At 39.0% G+C, this 18,966-nt stretch overlaps 1 protein-coding gene and 1 non-coding gene across 3 annotated transcripts in view; one reads left to right on the top strand and one right to left on the bottom strand.

The window, feature by feature from the left end:
• Nucleotides 1-18,966, bottom strand: part of CNTNAP5 (contactin associated protein family member 5) — a 1,047,625-nt gene that overhangs the window by 834,474 nt on the left and 194,185 nt on the right. The gene's annotated exons all lie outside the window — the stretch shown is intronic.
• TRNAW-CCA (transfer RNA tryptophan (anticodon CCA)) lies at nt 12,450-12,521 on the top strand. Its single transcript has one exon. It is a non-coding gene; the product is annotated as a tRNA-Trp (tRNA).

Genomic DNA, 18,966 nt, shown 5'->3' with positions numbered 1-18,966 from the left:
GGAATTCTGTAGTCCATGGGGTTGCAAAGAGTTGGACACAACTGAGAGATTGAACTGAACTGAACATTGGGGTGTAAGTAAGAAGTTGCAGTCTTCACTGCCCAAAGAGAGGTGAGTGATGAGCACTATTCAGGAAAAAGGAACTATTCTGTTGACCTGAGGTAGGTAGTTTTTCATGCCTTCAGAATGAAACTCTATTTCCTTACTTCTATGTATCTCTTCATGATCAGACACATGTTACTTTTCTTCTGACATTCCTTACTCCTCAGTCCATGTTCAGACTTGCCAAATTCCTGGCAGCTTTCAGAGAATGCTGTGTTACCCCTCTGGCCCCCTTCTATATGTGACTCTATCCTGAATGCCTCCCAAATTGCCTTCCTTTTGCCCACTCACCAACTCTAATCCCCGCACAGTGTGTAAGTGCTCCTAGAAACATGCCTTGATCCCTCTAGACAGAGAAAACCACCTCCTCTTTCTGATGTCTTTGCTGTCTTATGCAACCCTTCCTAGGAGGAATGTCACAATGATGGGCTTTTGTTTTGATGATTTTTATTACACATCAGACTCCGCAGCTCTTTGTAAGAAGGACCATGCCTTACTTATCTTTCTAATGTCATCACTGTTCACAATGATGATCACAGATCAGTTGCTCAATCATTATATGTTAAGTAAAATTTTGGATAAATGGAGGATAGTCCTATATTGGCATTGAAAATACGGGCAGGTATAGAGCAGTGTTCTAAAACTGGAACTCTCAGGGCAACGCTATAGAGACTTGTTTGCCCACATCACATGGTAGGAAAATCAAGACTATGAGTTCTTGCAGGGTACTATATTCAATACACTGTGATAAACCATATGGAAAATAATATTAAAATAAAGACTGTATATATGTATAACTGAATCAGTTTGCTGTATGGCAGAAATTAATACAATATTGTAAATCAACTAGACTTCAATTAAAAAATTAAAAATAAAGACTGTGAGTTGTGAGTGCTTAAAACGAATCTTGATGAATCATCATTGCTATTTTTAATATGTGTATGATTTCCAAATACTGACTTTATTTGATCTTGGGGAAAAAACACTTCAGGTAGGTAGGTCAGTCTTAAGGGTGACTGTATGACAAATGAGGGCACAGTTATCAGCATCACAGAGGTATTAGCTGGGAAGGCAAATTACCTGGTCTAACCTCAAAACCCCCTGTTATTCACAGGTAAAATAAACCAAGGCTCTGAGAGTGTTGAGGATAAACATTAACCCATGGAGGTGGTGGGGGGCAGGGGGCTGACTGTGTAAGCCCACTGAGGGTTCAAGCTCTGACAGGTGTGGAGTGTGAAGCAGAATGAAAAGGGTCCAGCTCTGGGTCCGAGCATGCTGCTTATGTATAGTCTGTCATCCTAAGGACCAACTTGGTGAATCCAGGCAAATCCATTCCCTTTTCTGTGCAACAGGTTCCTCCTTGGAAATGGAACTGATGGCATCTATTCACCAAAGGGGAGATGTGACAAATTAGGAGTATTATGAGACACCAAGAAAAAGAACAGTGTTTGACACATAAGAACGGCTCAATTAATGAGGCAAAATGTACTAATGATCTGCATTAACTTATATATTAACTATAACATTATTATGATGACTATCCTTAAAGATTTTTGAGTAAGGAAATTACATTTTGAGAGTACACAAATTTGAATTCTGAAATTGAGAAATGAAAATACTTTCAGTTCCCAATTACTATCCCCCTTAATTTATCAGTAGGCCTCTCTTTGTCTGGTTTTCATATTTGGGGGATGGAAACTACGCTGACATGACCAATAAATGGTATGGGTGGCCCCATCTGACCAGCTATTTCTCTGAAATTGAGATGAATGGTTTGGCTTTATGTTTTTCCCTCTTATGAAAATACTTTTCTCACTAAAGGGAGGGAACTAGGCATAGTTCAGGGCTAAGTCCCAAATCGGGCCCTTTTTTCCTGGGCGTTCTTGTGTATGCTCTTACTCAAACAAAACTGATCCCAACAAAGGCTCTAGAGAGAAGGCAATTTAATGCATGCATATAAATATTAATTATTCTGAGATCCTCAGATTATCAGATTTCAATTTTGGAAATGCTACCTTTTATAGAACTCAGTAAAAATCCTGGATATAATTTACTGGATCAAACTCTAGAGAATATTTGCTCATCAGAACACAGAGGAAGGGGAAAGTTTCACCACATAAATTTATTTCACCAAATGTTTCTGTGGTCCAGAGATCCTTCCCATTTGTTAGCAAATATGATCTTACAGGACTCTGTGAAATGACCCACCAGGCACTCAAATACAATGATTTTTTGAGACATGTCAGGCCTCTAGATAATGATTTTTGGGGAACAGGCTAAAAATAAAAGCTGTTTCAGGCAAAATGCTTCAGAATGTTCTACTTTTCCTTATAAAACGCTCTTCTTGCACATCCTGAATTACTGTTGTGATTCTTAAGCAAACGTTGGCTGTAGCTGTGAAGACATAAAATGCTATAAATGTTATATGAACATGTCCAGGTATTTGGTGCTGTAATTTAAAAGCATCAATAAAGTGTGAGTTGTGTTCAGAGTTTGCAAATCTGTCACGGTCAGATGAGTTCAATTTCCATTCTTCCAATACCCAACCCTTCAAATTATGCAAGAATAGATTAAAAATAGCAAGAAAATACATTGTATTGTGTTCACTAAATATCTCCCATTTTGGAAGAAATTTTTAGCAATCAAATAACATGAGAAAAAATACACTGAAAAGCAATTATAATTTCATTTTATTGCTGGAGACAGTAAGTGGTGTATCTTAAAACTGTGAGCAAAGATTAATGGAGATGAAGGGAGTAGTAAGTGCCCATGAACCAAGACATTTAACTTTAATGTCATTGTCAAACATGAGAAGTCATCATTTCAAGTGATGAAATGCTATGAAATGCTATCCGTTGCTATTTTTTCTTCTTTTTTTTCCCCACCTTAACATTGTACTTTGCAAGCTGAATGGACCTGACAAGGAGTCAGTTTGAAAGTTAAGGATTCTCTTCCTGAACAAGGTTAAGTTTAGCTTTGATGACAGCACAGCTTGGAAATCTTCTGCCAAGCATTTCCTCTGGGCAAGGAGGAGAGGATTTTCACTTTCTCTGTCAGCTTTAGCTCTATCTCAAGTGGTTATGAGTCCAGCCTTGGAAGAGAAAAGACAGAATGAAGAATATAAAACCTTGGATGCATAGCATTGGTCTGAAACTTCCAGACAGAATTTTTCAAGTGCATTTTGATGAACTAGGTCACAGAGTCTAGTTTCTTAGAGTCAGTACAATGTGTTTGGGAAGGCATTCTGGTTTGTTTAAATGAAATTTTAATTGGAAAGCAAATTTAGTGTACTAGTAAGATGTGAATGTATGCCATTTGATACTAAATATTATGTTTGCCAGGCAGACTTGGACTGAATTTATACGAACAGTGACAATTTTAAAAAATTTGTTATTGGCCCAAATTTGAACTTAAACTTGGATTGAATAGTTTGGATTGGATAGTATCTTTATTGCTGTGCCTGTGCTTTTAAGAGAGGTGGAACCTAGTGAAATTTTACTGTGGTCATCTTCCTGTAATACTTAACACCATTCCAACATCCTCATGGCTTTTATCACCTATTTTGGTTTACGCACCTAATTTTGATTTCTTGGGAAACTTCTTTGAACAGTAGTTCTCAAATCTTATCGACAGCATGAATTACAAGAGGATCTTGATAAAATGCAGATTCTGACTCAAGAATAAGTTCCCAAATGTCTCCTTCTGCTGGTCATGAGCCACACACGTGGGTTAGAAAACCTTTTAACACTGGTGACCTCTCTCTTCTCAGTGAAATGAAATGAAAGTCACTTAGTCGTGTCCAACTCTTTGCAATCCCATGGACTATACAGTCCATGGAATTCTCCAGGCCAGATTACTGAGGGGGTAGCCATTCCCTTCTCCAAGGGATTTTCCCAACCCAGGGATCAAACCCAGGTCTCCCACATTGCAGGTGGATTCTTTACCAGCTGAGACACCAGGGAAGCATTCTCCCTTCTAGGCTTCTCTCATTTCATATTTCATGTAACTGCCTCACTGGTCCAACTTAGCCCTCTGGCATCTGACTAACTTTTGTGGTAGCACACAGGGAAAGCTTGGCAAAACAGTCCAAGTGCCATGGTGGAGGAAAGAAGGATGATCGAGAAGAAACAATTCTTATCAGTGTGGGCATCAATGGGCAGATTCTTTTCCTGTCACAAAGTGTATTGCAATGAGGCCGCATATAAACCATCCTAGTTTCCATACCTGTCAACACGATCACATGTGTGTGTATTAAATCACTTCAGTCCTGTCCAATTCTGTGCAACTCTATGAACTGTATCCCACCAGGCCCCTCTGTCCATGGGATTCTCCAGGAAAGAATACTGGAGTGAGTTTCCATGCACTCCTTCAGGGGATCTTTCCAACCCAGTGATCACACCCTCGATCCCTTTGTGTCTCCTGCTTTGGCAGGTGGGTTCTTTACTACTAGTTCCACCTGGGAAGCCCTGCCAACATGATCACAGCACATGTCTATTTTTGAATACAGACAATAGGCCATGGTGACAGGTGACTTATAAAAATTAATTCATTGATTCCTCTTAATACTAATTATGAGTTAGGCATTATTACTCTGGTTTTATAAAGACACAGATTCAGAGCATTTAAGTAGCTTGCCCAAGGTCACAAAGCTGGAATTGGCACTAGATCTGTCCAACCCCTGTAGGCATTAACCACATTATTACCATCTTGCAGAACTGACCCAAGATACATCAGTCCATTCATTCTATTCATTTGCTCTCAGCCTCTCAAGCAATCTTGCAATCTTGGAATGTTTAGGAAAAAAGCAAGTAATTTCTCCATAAACTCTACCAAACAGTGTTAAAATATCTATCACAGTATATTCAAGCCAAACTTTAAGTACGTTACTCAGCAGAGAATAATGGTGTACACCAAAATTTCCAAAGGCAGATCCCATCTGGTTTCCTTTCAGACATTTTATTATGTGGAACTTGGAATTATCCTGAACACCTGCAAGACTATATCCCCAGGACCTACAGAACCAACAGGACACACAGAGGAAGGAAAAGAGAATGCTATTCAACTTAGGGTTGGTTCCACTCCACTGTCTCTGCTTCTGGAACTGCAAGTAATTGGTTCCTTCTTCTTGAAATCTGGAATTTTGTCTTCCATGACACAGGAGATTTAAGTTCTCCCTGCTTTACTGAACTTCCTGGCTGTCTCAGGAGTTTACTTGGCTTGGGGACCTAGACAATCTTGGCTGTGAACATTCAGATTCTGTCTGCCTTTGAACCATCTAGAATGCTGATGTGTAAACTCTGCTCCTCAAGCTGACCTTTCTGTATTTCATATCCACAAGTCCAGCCCTCACCTGACCAGCTGGTTCCTCTCACAGACTCACATGAGAGTTTTTATTCTCTCTCAGCATGGCTGCACGGTGCTAGAGAGACTTTGAGGAGATACCCCACATCAAGGGCAAAGGAGAAGCCCAAGTAAGATGGTTGGAGGGGTGAAATCACATTTTGAATCAAACCCCATACCCAGCAGAGACACTCAGAGGGCTCAAACATATCTTGTGCACACCAGGACCCAGAGACCACACAGAGACTGAGACAGAACTGTGTTTGGGTGTCTCCTGAGGATATATGGGTCAGTACTGGACTGCTGTGGGAGCAGGGGCTCTGGGTGCAGTAGACCTGGGTATGGCATAAGCCCTCTTGGAGGAGGTTGCCATTATCCCACCATAAAGCCACCAGAACTTACACAAGACTGGAGAAACAGACTCTGGGAGGGCACAAACAGAAGCTTGTGTGCACCAGGACCCAAGGGAAAGGAGGAGTTACCCCACAAGAGACTGACCCAAACTTGCCCATGAGTGTCCAAGGATCTCTGGTGGAGGTATGGGTCAGCAGTGGCCTACTGCTGGGTTGGGGGCACAGAGTGTAGCAGTGTGTGCATGGGACATTTCAAAGGAGGACATTATGTTCATTATGTCCACCATAGTTTGGCTTCAGGTCAAATAACAGGGAGGGAATGCAGCCCCGCCCTTCAAAAGAAAATAGGATTAAAGATTTACTGAGCTTGGCCCCACCCATCAAAACAAGACCCAGTTTCCCCTCAGTCAGTCTCTCCCATCAGGAAGCTTCCATAAGACTCTTATCCTTCTCCATCAGAGGTCAGACAGACTGAAAACCACAATCACAGAAAACTAACCAATCTAATCACATGGACCACAGTGTTGTCTAACTCAATGAAACTATGAGTCATGCTGTGTAGGGCCACCCAAGATAGATGGATCATGGTGGAGAGTTCTGACAAAACGCGGTCCACTGGAGAAGGGAATGGCAAACCACTTCAGCATTCTTGCCTTTAGAACCCCATGAATTGTATGAAAAGAAAAAAAATAGGACACTGAAAGATGAACTCCCGAGGTTGGCAGGTGCCCAATATGCTACTGGAGATCAGTGGAGAAATAACTCCAGAAAGACTGAAGAGATGGAGCCAAAGTAAAAACAACACCCAGCTGTGGATGTGACTGGTGATGGAAGTAAAGTCCGATGCTGTAAAGAGCAATATCGCATAGGAACCTGGAATGTTAGGTCCATGAGTCAAGGCAGATTGAAAGTGGTTAAATAGGAGACGGCAAGAGTGAACATAGACATTTTAGGAATCTGTGAACTAAAATGGATTGGAATGGGTGAATTTAACTCAGATGACCATTATATCTACTACTGTAGACAAGAATCCCTTAGAAGAAATGGAGTAGCCCTAGTAGTCAACAAAACAGTCCAAAATTCAGTACTTGGATGCAATCTCAAAAACAACACAATGAACTCTGTTCGTTTCCAAGGCAAACCATTCAATAGCACAGTAATTCAAATCTATGCCCCGACCAGTAATGTTGAAGAAGTTGAAGTTGAACAGTTCTATAAAGACCTACAAGACCTTCTAGAACTAACACCCAAAAAAGATGTCCTTTTCATTATAGGGGACTGGAATGCAAAAGTAGGAAGTCAAGAAATACCTGGAGTAACAGGCAAATTTGGCCTTGGTGTACAGAATGAAGCAAGGAAAAGGCTAACAGAATTTTGCCAAAAGAACACACTGGTCATAGCAAACACCCTCTTCCAACAACACAAGAGAAGACTCTACATATGGACATCACTAGATGGTCAATACCAAAATCAGATTGATTATATTCTTTGTAGCCAAGGATGGAGAAGTTCTATACAGTCAGCAAAAACAAGACTGGAAGCTGACTGTGACTCAGATCATTAACTCCTTATTGCCAAATTCAGACTGAAATTGAAGAAAGTAGGGAAAACCACTAGACCACTCAGGTATGACCTAAATCAAATCCCTTATGACCATATAGGAAAATGACAAATAGATTAGATCTATTAGGGATTAGATCTGATAGACAGAGTGCCTTAAGAACTATGGACAGAGGTTCTTGACATTGTACAGGAGGCAGTGATCAAGACAATCCCCAAGAAAAAGATACACAAAAAGGCAAAATGGTTGTCTGAGGAGGCCTTACAAGCAGCAACAAAAAGAAAAGAAGTGAAAGACAAAGGAGAATAGGAAAAATATACCCATTTGAATGCAGAGTTCCAAAGAATAGCAAGGAGATATAAGAAAGCTTTCCTCATTGATCAATGCAAAGAAATAGAGGAAAACAATAAAATGAGAAAGACTAGAGATCTCATCAAGAAAATTAGAGATAACAAGCGAAATTTTCATGAAAAGATGGGTGCAATAAAAGACAGAAATGGTATGGACCTAAGAGAAGCAGAGGATATTAAGAAGAGGTGGCAAGAATACACAGAAGAACTAGATCAAAAAGATCTTCATGACCCAGATAATCACAATGGTCTGATCACTCACCTAGAGCCAGACATCCTGGAATGCGGTCAAGTGGACCTTAGGAAGCATCACTATGAACAAAGCTAGTGGAGATGATGGAATTTCAGTTGAGCTATTTCAAATCCTGAAAGTTGATGCTGTGAAAGTGCTGCACTCAATATGCCAGCAAATATGGAAAACTCAGCAGTGGCCACAGGACTGGAAAAGGTCAGTTTTCATTCCAATCCCAAAGAAAGGCAAGGCCAAAGAATGTTCAAACTACCACACAATTGCACTCATTTCACATGCTAGCAAAAAAAAAAAAAAACAACCTCAAAATTCTCCAAGCCAGGCTTCAACAGTATGGGCTTCCCTGGTGGCTCAGATGGTAAAGCATCTGCCTGCAATGCAGGAGACTGGAGTTCAATCCCTGGGTCAGGAAGATCTTCTGGAGAAGGAAATGGCAACCCATTCCAGTATTCTTGCCTGGAAAATCCTATGGTCAGAGGAGCTTCAACAGTATGTGAACCCCCGTGAACTTCCAGATGTTCAAACTGAATTTAGAAAAGGCAGAGGAACCAGAGATCAAATTGCCAACATCCGTTGGATCTTTGAAAAAGCAGGAGAGTTCCAGAAAAACATCTACTTCTGTTTTATTGACTATGCCAAAGCCAAAGAAGTGATGCTTTTGAACTGTGGTGTTGGAGCAGACTCTTGAGAATCCTTTGGACAGCAAGGAGATGCAACCATTCCATCCTAAAGGAGATCAGTCCTTAATGTTTATTGGAAGGACTGATGCTGAAGGTGAAACTCCAATACTTTGGCCGCCTGATTTGAGGAACTGACTCATTGGAAAAGACCCTGATGCTGGGAAAGATTGAAGGCTGGAGGAGAAGTGGATGACAGAGGATGAGGTGGTTGGATGGCATCACCAACTCAATGGACATGAGTTTGGGTAAATTCCAGGAGTTGGTGATGGACAGGGAGGCCTGGAGTTCTGCAGTCCATGGGGTCGCAAAGAGTTGGACATGACTGAGTGACTGAACTTAACTCATTTTTTAACTTTATAGTACTGAAAAAACGCTGGCATGAAAACTGCATTTAAAAACCAAGGCCTTCCTTGGAGAGCTCTCAGAATGACCATCATATTGCTTTTGTGGGGTTTGTGCTGACACTCAAACTTATTTTTCAGTATAGCTCTAGTGTCAATTTTGAATTATGACTGCAACAGTCATATTGAGAATAAGAAATTGAGAGAAGCTTCAGTCTAGAGCTAGAGGGACCATAAATGACTGGTAGAATATATTTCTCTATGTTGATTTTCTATGTTGATTTCTTGTTATTGTTCAGTTGCTAAGTAATGTCCAGTTCTTTGCAACCCCATGATTATAGCACGCCTGGCTACCCTGTCCTTCACTATCTCCTGGAGTTTGCTCAGAATCGTGTCCATTGAATTGGTGATGCCATCCAACTTCAGTCACCCCTGCACTCAGTCTTTCCAGCATCAGAGTCTTTTTTCAATGAATCAGCTTTTTGCACTGGGTGGCCAAAATATTGGTTTCAGCTTCAACATCAGTCCTTCTAATGAATAGTCAGGCTTGATTTAAGATTGACTGGTTTGATCTCCTTGCTGTCCAAGGGACTCTCGACAGTCTTCTCCAGCACCACGATTCAAAAGCATCAATTTCTCAGTACTCAGCTTTCTTTATGGTCCAACTCTCACATCCACTAGTGGAAAAGCCATAGCTTTGACTGCATGGATCCTTGTGGGCAAAATGATGTCTCTGCTTTTCAATATTCTCTCTAGGTTTGTTATAGTTTTTCTTCCAAGGAGCAAGCATTTTTTAATTTCGTGGCTGCATTCACTGTCCACAGTGATTTTTAAGCCCAAGAAAATTAATTCTGCCACTGTTTCCACTTTTTCTTCATCTATTTGCCATGAAGTGATGGGACTTCATGCCATTATCTTAGTTTTTTGAGTGTTGAGTTTTAAGCTAGCTTTTGAATCTAGAGGTTCTTTAGTTCCTGGTAGAGTGGTATCATCTTGATTTTAGAAACATTTTATTTACTTATTTATTGTAATTGAAGTGCAGTTGATTTATAATGTTGTAATTTCTGTTGTATAGCAAAGTTATTCAGTTATACAATTATATACATTCTTCTTCATATTCTTTTCCATTATGGTTTACCACAGGATATTGAATATAGATCCCTTTGCTATACAGTAGGGCCTTGTTGTTTATCCATTCCCTATATAATAGTTTGCATCTACTAATCCCAAACTCCCAATCCATCCTTTCCCCACTTCCACTCACTCTTGGTAACCACAAATCTGTTCTGAGTGTCTGTGAGTCTATTGGAAAGAGTTTTAAATAATTATATTAATATTTTTCATATTAGCCTTCTTGGAATTTGGGGCATATATGTGATTAAGCTAATATTTGAATTAGTATCAGACTATTTTACATTTTAGCATACATCTTGAAGGTATGCTTCAGGAAGCTTCTTTTAAAAAAAAATGGTTCAAATTGCAATTATGCAAACACCATTTTGGGGATGAAAAAAAAAAAGATGGCAAAACAAAACAGTATTAATGATAAGGTTAATGGACAGAGTTTACAAGTCTTTGCCAAGTGCATACATAAGGTAGAAAAATACCATGGAATATGGCCTGAAAGTATTGCTTCTGTAAGCTTACATCATAGATATTTCAGAACAAATACAAGTATACAAAGTCCTAATCTGCACCTAATCTGTGAAAGTGAAGTCACTCAGTCGTGTCCGACTCTTTGCGACGCCATGGACCTTAGCCTACCGGGATTCTCAGTCCATGGGATTTTCCAGGCAAGAATACTGGAGTGGGTTGCCATTTCCTTCTCCAGGGGATCTTCCCAACCCAGGGATCAAACCCGGGTCTCCCACATTGGAGGCAGACGCTTTACCGTCTGAGGTACCAGGGAAGCTACCTAATCTGTTCCTAATGTCAAATATGGTTTCCCTCCAAGGACACGTTCCTGAAGACTTTAATTACATTAATGTTTCCTGTTTTGGAACCAGGCTGTTGGTGGCTCCTGTCACTTACTACATTACATGAAGGTTACTGACAGTCTCTCCAACTAGACAGTGAATCTCAGAAGGAGCTCTATGCATTACTCTGTTCTATGGGAAGATGAATACAGTATAAATGGAGCAGGGTTTCAGATGCATGCCCTTGAATAACCTATTTAACTTCTCTGAACTTCATTTTCTTTGACACAAAATGAAACATATACCCTTATATAGTATGATTGTTTTGAGGAAAATTAAATGTGGTCACATAAAGGACTTAGCTTATTATAAGACTTTTTTTTACATTGAATGAAAGATTCTTTGAATTATATAATGCTTTACAATTTGGGGGGCTTCCTGGTGGCTCAGATGTAAAGAAACTGACTGCAATGCAGGAGACTGAGTTCAATCCCTGGGTTGGGAAGATCCCATGGGAAGGGAATGGCAATCCACTCCAGTGTTCTTGCCTGGAGATTTCATGTACAGACCATGGGGTCACAAAGAGTCGGACATGACTGAGCAACTAACACAATTTTCAATAGTTTTTTGCACATGATTTCATACCACCTCATAGTAACCATTTAAAAAAATTCCATGCCCCTTTACTGCCCCTCCTCCTCTTCCTTCTCTCCACTGGTAACCACTAGTTTGTTCTCTATATCTGTGACTCTGCTTCTTTTTTTTTTTATTATTATTATTATATTCACTAGTTTGCTGTTTTGTTTTTATTTTAGATTCCACATACAAGTGATATCAAATAGTTTTTGTTTTTCTCTATTTGACTTTTTCAATAAGCATAATATCTTTTAGGTCCATCCATGTTGTTGTAAATTTGTAGAATTTCATTCTTTTTTATGGCTGAGTAATATTACAGCATGGAGAAGGCAATGGCAACCCACTTCCGGTACTCTTGACTGGAAAATCCCATGGATGGAGGAGCTTCGTAGGCTGCAGTCCCTGGGGTCACTAAGAGTCGGAAACGACTGAGCGACTTCACTTTCATGCATTGGAGAAGGAAACAGCAACCCACTCCAATGTTCTTACCTGGAGAATCTCAGGGATGGGGGAGCCTGGTGGGCTGCGGTCTATGGGGTCGCACAGAGTTGGACACTACTGAAGCGACTTCGGAAAAGGCAATGGCACCCCACTCCAGTACTCTTGCCTGGAAAATCCCATGGATGGAGGAGCCTAGTGGGCTGCAGTCCATGGGGTCGCTAAGAGTCGGGACACAACTGAGCGACTTCACTTTCACTTTTCACTTTTTACTTTCATGCGTTGGAGAAAGAAATGTCAACCCACTCCAGTGTTCTTGCCTGGAGAATCTCAGGGATGGGAGAGCCTGGTGGGCTGACGTCTATGGGGTCACACAGAGTCAGACACGACTGAAGCGACTTAGCAGCAGTAGCAGAAGCGACTTAGCAGCAGCAGAAGCAATATTACAGTGTAATATGTACCACATCTTCTATGCCCAGGCTTCCCTGGTGGCTCAGAGGTTAAAGCGTCTGCCTCCAATGCAGGAGACCCTGGTTCGATCCCTGGGTCGGGAAGATCCCCTGGAAAAGGAAATGGTAACCCACTCCAGTATTCTTGCCTGGAGAATCCCATGGACGGAGAAGCCTGGTAGGCTACAGTCCACGGGGTCGCAAAGAGTCGGACCCGACTGAGCAACTTCACCTTCACCTTCTATGCCCATTCATCTGTTGATGGGCACTTTAGTTGCTTCCATATCTTGGCTATTGTGAATAGTGTTGCTGTGAAAATTGGAGTGCATGTATCTTTTTGAATTAGTTTTTTAAATGTTTTTTTCAGATACATACCTGGAGTGGAATTGTTGGGTCATATGGTAGTTTATTTTTAGTTTTTTTTTTCCCTCGAAATCTCAGTTTATTGTAAAGATTCAGCAATTGTTTATACTTTTTCTTTTTCAAGAGTCAGTGGTAGTGAAATATTTCCTGATAAGCTGATTGATTAATATAATTTCTATGATTATTATAAATTGCTATCCTTTAATCTTGTTTGTATCTTTCTTAACTAAGTTTATAAGTAGTGCATGTACCTGAGAGAGGGTTCTGTAGGTTCTTTCTGAAGACTTTGTTCTGTCACCCCAATTTAATGATCTTTAAAAATAATTATACCACAGTAGACATGGTTTTGCACTCTGATATCTTGTAGAAGGCTATTATATAAGCCTTCTCCCTAGGATGCTGACTCACAGATGCAAATGCTTAAATTCTTTCCACTATGACAAAGGAAAATATCCAGTATAATCTCGCTGGAGTGCAATGGCTGAAAAGTGTTTCAAGACATTCAATATTAATTGGAAGAGGAGGAAACTTAGAAATTGACTGAGCTAAATCATTTCATATAAAATAGGATCAATATTACTGTATTTTATCAAAATTTGATCTTCCTCCTTTGTTATTTTTTTATTAATAGTCATAAAGTTAAGACAAAGTTGTTTTTGTTTTGCCCAGCACTGCAAATAACATTAAACACTTACATTTGATGAGCTGATTTTCCAAAGATAACAAATAGTGAAAAAAAAATGAGACATTTTGAAATGAATGCTATAAGAGCCAATAATACTGAAATATAAGTGGACCTATATTCAATTCAATTCTCTGTTGATTATCCCCTGTATGGCAAATCACTCACCAGCCTCTACCTCTGTACCCCAGCCCAGTCTCCAAACAAAAGAAAGAAGAAAGAATGGAAAAAGATTAGAAAGAAAGAAAGAGAAACAGTGGAAAAGAAAGAAAAAAGGGAGGAAGAGGGGTAGAATAAAAGAAAAAGAAGCTATGGTTTCCCAAATTTAAATTTTCTCATAAATTTCTGAATTTCAGGATCTTTTGGAATTTTATAAAACAAAATGAAACTTAACCTTATAAAATTGAAAGTCAGTGTTAAATTATTCTGAAATTTAAATTTCCAGTCAAAATTTATTTTTTCATCTGCCCACAATCACAAGCTTAAATCTAACTCAATCTTTTAAAGCTTTGTTTGAGCTTTTTGATCATGTGAATATTCAACATTTGTGAATATGTGAATATCCACATTTCTATTGAATTTAGGTTATTTTATGCTATTACAAATACTATTTAATAAACATCCTTATGTAAATGTGTGAGTATATCCAGAAATAAGAATTCTGGATAATAATATATGTGTATTTTAATTTTTATCAGAAATTGTCATATCATTCTTCAAAGTGATTGTGTCAATTTATATCCACTGCCACCAATATAAGAAAACTTTTCTTCCTTCCACATATTTCTGAACACTTGATATTGTAGGTGTTTTATTTTTACCAATATGTCAGGTAAATAGTGTTTCCTAGATTATGGGAGGGTGTCTTTTTATTTATTTTTTTATTTTTTTGAAGATTCATAGCCTTTATTTTTATTTATTTATTTTTTTACAGCGTGTATTTTATTTTATTTTATTTTTAAACTTTACATAATTGTATTAGTTTTGTCAAATATCAAAATGAATCCGCCACAGGTATACATGTGTTCCCCATCCTGAACCCTCCTCCCTCCTCCCTCCCCATTCCATCCCCCCGGGTCATCCCAGTGCACCAGCCCCAACCATCCAGTATCGCGCATCGAACCTGGACTGGCAACTCATTTCATACATGATATTTTACAAGTTTCAATGCCATTCTCCCAAATCTCCCCACCCTCTCCCTCTCCCACAGAGTCCAAAAGACTGTTCTATACATCAGTGTCTCTTTTGCTGTCTTGTATACAGGGTTATTGTTACCATCTTTCTAAATTCCATATATATGTGTTAATATACTGTATTGGTGTTTTTCTTTCTGGCTTACTTCACTCTGTATAATAGGCTCCAGTTTCATCCACCTCATTAGAACTGATTCAAATGTATTCTTTTTAATGGCTGAGTAATACTCCATTGTGTATATGTACCACTGCTTTCTTATCCACTCATCTGCTGATGGACATCTAGGTTGCTTCCATGTCCTGGCTATTATAAACAGTGCTGCGATGAACATTGGGGTACACATGTCTCTTTCCCTTCTGGTTTCCTCAGTGTGTATGCCCAGCAGTGGGATTGCTGGATCATAAGGCAGGTCTATTTCCAGTTTTTTAAGGAATCTCCACACTGTTCTCCATAGTGGCTGTAATAGTTTGCATTCCCACCAACAGTGTAAGAGGGTTCCCTTTTCTCCACACCCTCTCCAGCATTTATTGCTTGTAGACTTTTGGATCGCAGCCATTCTGACTGGTGTGAAATGGTACCTCATAGTGGTTTTGATTTGCATTTCTCTGATAATGAGTGATGTTGAGCATCTTTTCATGTGTTTGTTAGCCATCTGTATGTCTTGTTTTTCACCTTTGCAATGGAAAGAATAAAATACTTAGGAATATATCTACCTAAAGAAACTAAAGACCTATATATAGAAAACTATAAAACACTGGTGAAAGAAATCAAAGAGGACATTAATAGATGGAGAAATATACCATGTTCATGGATTGGAAGAATCAATATAATGAAAATGAGTATACTACCCAAAGCAATCTATAGATTCAATGCAATCCCTATCAAGCTACCAACGGTATTCTTCACAGAGCTAGAACAAATAATTTCACAATTTGTATGGAAATACAAAAAACCTCGAATAGCCAAAGCGATCTTGAGAAAGAAGAATGGAACTGGAGGAATCAACCTGCCTGACTTCAGGCTCTACTACAAAGCCACAGTCATCAAGACAGTATGGTACTGGCACAAAGACAGAAATATAGATCAATGGAACAAAATAGAAAGCCCAGAGATAAATCCACGCACATATGGACACCTTATCTTTGACAAAGGAGGCAAGAATATACAATGGATTAAAGACAATCTCTTTAACAAGTGGTGCTGGGAAATCTGGTCAACCACTTGTAAAAGAATGAAACTAGAACACTTTCTAACACCATACACAAAAATAAACTCAAAATGGATTAAAGATCTAAACGTAAGACCAGAAACTATAAAACTCCTAGAGGAGAACATAGGCAAAATACTCTCTGACATACATCACAGCAGGATCCTCTATGACCCACTTCCCAGAATATTGGAAATAAAAGCAAAAATAAACAAATGGGACCTAATTAACCTTAAAAGCTTCTGCACATCAAAGGAAACTATTAGCAAGGTGAAAAGACAGCCTTCAGAATGGGAGAAGATAATAGCAAATGAAGCAACTGACAAACAACTAATCTCGAGAATATACAAGCAACTCCTACAGCTCAACTCCAGAAAAATCAATGACCCAATCAAAAAATGGGCCAAAGAACTAAATAGACATTTCTCTAAAGAGGGTGTCTTTTTAACATTCTATTGACCATTTAAATTTCTTCTTGAACAAGGTGACTATTTCTACTTTTTGCCAATTTTTGTTTGCTTTTCTTTTTTGTTGTTGTTTGTTTTATCTTATTTATTTTCAGAAGTTTATCATATATTCTGAATAAGAATTTGTTGGCTTATTATATAGTCAGAGCATCATTTTTTCCTGTCTTTACTTGCTTTTAACTTTTCATTAGACTCACATTTCCTCAGATTTCAGGCTAATTCTGATTCTAACGGGAGTTTCTCACCACAGAGCAAGCATTATCTTTAACAATGAACAACTGAAAGCATTCCTGTAGTATTATTTCTAAGACAAACATGGCCATGATGAACAATTCTTACTGCACACAAAGCCCAGTTACAATAGTGTGCAAAGAAAAAGAAAGAAAATTTTTCATCATTGGAAAGGAGAGAGAGAATAACTCTCATTATCTGCCAGTAATATGATTGTAAACTTAGAAAACCCTAAACCATCTACAGAGAACTTATTAGAATTAATAAGAGCATTAGTCAAGTTGCTAGAAGGAAAATCAATGTATAAAAATCAGTTTTGTTTATAAACCCCAGCAGCAAATAATTGAAAATATGATTTTAAAAACAAAATTTATAGTAGTATCAAGAGTCTGGGAATAAATCTAATAAAGTATGTAGAAAATTATAAAATGTCTAAAAGGCATTTAAAAAGACCCAGATAAATGAAAAGGAATTCATTGTATCTGAATATGATGGCTTAATATTGTAAATTTGGCGATTGTCATTGTCCCTAAATAGATCTATAAATTTATTCAAACATTAATCCAAACTCCACATCTGAATTGTTTTTGCCTTTGTCCCTCTCTTCTGTCCTTCCCTTTTTAACCTCTAATAAGCTAATACTGTGTAGATCACAATAAACTGCAGAAAATTCTGAAAGAGATGGGAATACCAGACCATCTAATTTGCCTATTGAGAAACCTATATGCAGGTCAGGAAGCAACAGTTAGAACTGGACATGGAACAACAGACTGGTTTCAAATAGGAAAAGGAGTACATCAAGGCTATATGTTGTCACCCTACTTATTTAACTTATATGCACAGTACCTCATGAGAAACGCTGGGCTGGAAGAAGCACAAGCTGGAATGAAGATTTCTGTGAGAAATATCAATAATCTCAGATGTGCAGATGACACCACCCTTATGGCAGAAAGTGAAGAGGAACTAAAGAGTCTCTTGATGAAAGTGAAAGAGGAGAGTGAAAAAGTTGGTTTAAGGCTCAACATTCAGAAAACTAAGATCATGGCATCCGGTCACATCACTTCATGGGAAATAGATGGGGAAACGGTGGAAATAGTGTCAGACTTTATTTTTTTGGCTCCAAAATCACTGCAGATGGTGATTGTAGCCATGAAATTAAAAGACATTCCTTGGAAGGAAAGTTATGACCAACCTAGATAGCATATTCAAAAGCAGAGACACACCATCTAGTCAAGACTATGGTTTTTCCAGTGGTCATGTATGGATGTGAGAGTTGGACTGTGAAGAAACCTGAGCGCCAAAGAATTGATGCTTTTGAACTGTGGTGTTGAAGAAGACTCTTGAGAGTCCCTTGGACTGCAAGGAGATCCAACCAGTCCATCCTGAAGGAGATCAGCCCTGGGTGTTCATTGGAAGGACTGATGCTAAAGCTGAAACTTCAATACTTTGGCCACCTCATGCGAAGAGTTGAGTCACTGGAAAAGACTCTGATGCTGGGAGGGATTGGGGGCAGGAGGAGAAGGGGACGACAGAGGATGAGATAGCTGGATGGCATCACTGACTCGATGGACGTGAGTTAGAGTGAACTCCGGGAGTTGGTGATGGACAGGGAGGCCTGGTATGCTGCAACTCATGGGGTCTCAAAGAGTAGGACACGACTGAACTAAACTGAAAGCTTATTTAGAAGAGTGGAGACCCAATAATGTGCAAGATTTTCCCAACGGAAAAAAAAAAATGAGTGCCCTGGTGTCTGTAAATACTTATTAAATATCTGTTATAATTAGGACAGTGTGAGTACTGGCGTGAGGAAGAATATTACCAATGCAAAAAATAAGTTAATAAGTATAAAACCAATCACCAATCAACTAGTCACAGCCCCAGAAATATATGAACACTTGATTCATTATAGAACTGCTGCTATGGATCAGTAAGGAAAGAATAGATTTTACAACAAATGATGTTGAAAGAAATATCCATTTGGATATATATGAAATTGATGAACCTCTACTTACTCCACACATGAAATAATATATCACCTAACAGAAGCAGAAGATATTAAGATGTAGCAAAATACACAGAAGAACTATACAGAAAAGGACTTAGTGACCCAGATAACCATGACTGTGTGATCACTCACCTAAGCCAGATGTCTTGGAATGCAAAGTCAAGTGGGCCTTAGGAAGCAGTACTACAAATAAAGTTAGTGGAAGTGATGCAATTGCACCTGAGCTATTTGATATCCTAAAAGATGATGCTGTTAAAGTGCTGCACTTAGTATGCCAGCAAATTTGGAAAACCCAGCAGTGGCCACAGACTGGAAAAGGTCAGTTTTTATTCCATTTCCAAAGGAAGGCAATGCCAAAGAATATTCAAAGTACTACACAATTGCACATTTCACCTGCTGGT

The sequence above is a fragment of the Bubalus kerabau genome, chromosome 3, assembly GCF_029407905.1.
Source record: "Bubalus kerabau isolate K-KA32 ecotype Philippines breed swamp buffalo chromosome 3, PCC_UOA_SB_1v2, whole genome shotgun sequence".
NCBI lineage: Eukaryota > Metazoa > Chordata > Mammalia > Artiodactyla > Bovidae > Bubalus > Bubalus kerabau.
Note: the sequence above shows the minus strand (reverse complement) of the source record. Positions and strands in the feature narration are given on the sequence as shown.